The sequence below is a fragment of the Alexandromys fortis genome, unplaced genomic scaffold, assembly GCF_014885135.2.
Source record: "Alexandromys fortis isolate MF-2015 unplaced genomic scaffold, M_Fortis_MF-2015_v1.1 scaffold_175, whole genome shotgun sequence".
NCBI lineage: Eukaryota > Metazoa > Chordata > Mammalia > Rodentia > Cricetidae > Alexandromys > Alexandromys fortis.
In genome coordinates this window covers 3,281,666-3,284,194 of record NW_026068065.1, presented here as the reverse complement: position 1 = coordinate 3,284,194, position 2,529 = coordinate 3,281,666, and positions in this window count along the sequence as shown.

The following is a 2,529-nucleotide window of genomic DNA, read 5'->3' as shown; positions in this document are numbered from 1 at the left end:
GATATTTTGATTTCATCATCAACACCAAGAATTCAACTTGACATAAATAGCTAGTACAAGATGGCAAAAGTAGATTTTGGGCCACTTCAGAAGTTATTGAAAACTAAAAAAATCATGCTAATCAATGTTAATTTAATGTTTTTATGGAGTTATAGTCAGTAACTCAAATAAAAACTTTTAATATCAAACATTCTAACACAATAAAAAGGTATACTACTTTCACACATACTTACTGAAGAATAGGAATGGGAAAATGGCAAAAATCTTAATTTTCTAGAATTAAAGCATTAGGTCTCAAGAAGAGCAAAATCCTTTTATGTGCATTTTGGACACTGCAATCCATAATGTGCAAATGTCTCAAAACTTGACTGAGATGTTTCAGAGAGTATTCCTTTGTATAGCATGGCAGTATATACATTACAATGTTCATACATATGTGTTCAGAACCAAGTGTACAGTGAAGCTGTGTGATACGACACAGTCAAGCACTGCCAGAAACACCCCCAGATATACTATGTGTCTGATACTGGTTTACTATTTACTGCCAAACATTTTGAGACAGGTTCATTTAGTTAGATGAGCTCACCATAGTGTCATGATCCATAATTTAAGAAACTGGAGTCTAGATGACAGCTTGGTAATAACAAGGCAAGTTATTTATTTAGCTCCTAATTGGTATTCTAAACAGTAGTCTAACAACTGATTATTGTACCCATAATAGTCTACAGATTCAGTGTTATTGGCATTAGAATCTCAATGATGTTTTTACAAAAAGAAACAAAAGTTTGGATGGTATTCCACTATATAGCTTTGGTGGTTCTAAGGCTGGCTTGAATTTTCCAATTAGATTCTCCTGTGTCAACATCACTAATGGTAGAATTATAGGTGAATGCCACTATATTCAAATTATATAATTTTAAAATCAGGAATCTTAGTTTGTTAATTGTGCAATATTATATTTTTATTGTGAATTTTTCCAGAACATTAATATAATGTACTTTGCTACTATCCTCCCTTGCCTTCTGTTTTCTCAACCATGTCGGCTAGACTTTTTTTTCTTCTAATTAAATAATCTCCTTTCTAATTTCATGTCATCAAAGCAGTATTAAAGTTCTTTAGTATTTTTTTAAAACTAAGTGAAGATTTATGTTGAATCATAAAACAATGAAAATTAAATTTTTCACACATTTTTATTTTTTGATTTTATTGATTCTTTGTGGATTTCACCTCATGTATTCTGATCTCACTTATCTTCTTATCCCCTCACATCTGCCCTCTATCCTTGCAACCTGCTGTTGTGTAAGACTTTGTTTATGTTCTGACAAATAAAGCTTGCTTGAACTCACAGAGCAGAGCTAACCACTAGTTAAGCACTGAGATCTGGATGACTGTACAGAGAGGAAGAAATTATTATCATTACTCTTGTTTTCTGTAAAAGTGTATTTGATCTAGAGTACCAGATCAAAGAAATGTAGGACAAGAAAGTTATGAGTTTGCACTACCTCTTTTTACATATTGGATCAATCATTTTATTTTATTTTTCTTTTTTTAATTTATTGATTTCTTTATTAATTAAAGATTTTTGTCTCTTCCCCACCGCCGCCTCCCCTTTCCCTCACCCTCCCCCAATTAAGTCCCCCTCCCTCGTCAGCCCAAAGAGCAATCCAAACTGCCTAGGCTCCCACAAAACCAATAGGTGCAGTAGGATCAAAAACCCATTGCCATTGTTCTTGGGGTCTCAGTAGTCCTCACTGTCCGCTATGTTCAGCGAGACTGGTTTTAACCCAGGCTTTTTCAGACCCAGGCCAGCTGGCCTTGGTGAGTTCCCGATAGAACATCCCCATTGTCTCAGTGTGTGGGTGCACCCCTCGCAGTCCTGAGTTCCTTGTTTGTGCTCTCTCTCCTTGTGCTTCTGATTTGGACCTTGAGATTTCAGTCCGGTGCTCCAATGTGGGTCTTCTGTCTCTGTCTCCTTTCATTGCCTGATGAAGGTTAATATTCAGGAGGATGCCTATATGTTTTTCTTTGGGTTCTCCTTCTTATTTAACTTCTCTAAGAACCCAAATTATAGGCTCAATGTCCTTTATTTATGGCTAGAAACCAAATATGAGTGAGTACATCCCATATTCCTCTTTTTGGGTCTGGCTTACCTCACTCAGGATAGTGTTTTCTATTTCCATCAATTTGCCTGCAAACTTCAAGAAGTCCTTGTATTTTTACTGCTCAGTAGTACTCTAATATGTATATATTCCATATTTTCTTCATCCATTCTTCATTTGAAGAGCATCTAGGTTGTTTCCAGGTAGGTCTGATCTCCAAAATATATAAAGAACTCAAGAAACTAGACCGTAAAAGGCTAATCAACCCAATTATAAAATGGGGCACTGAGCTGAACAGAGATCTCTCAACAGAAGAAGTTCAAATGGCCAAAAGACACCTAAGGTCATGCTCAACTTCCTTAGCGATCAGGGAAATGCAAATCAAGACAACTTTAAGATACCATCTTACACCTGTCAGAATGGCTAAAAT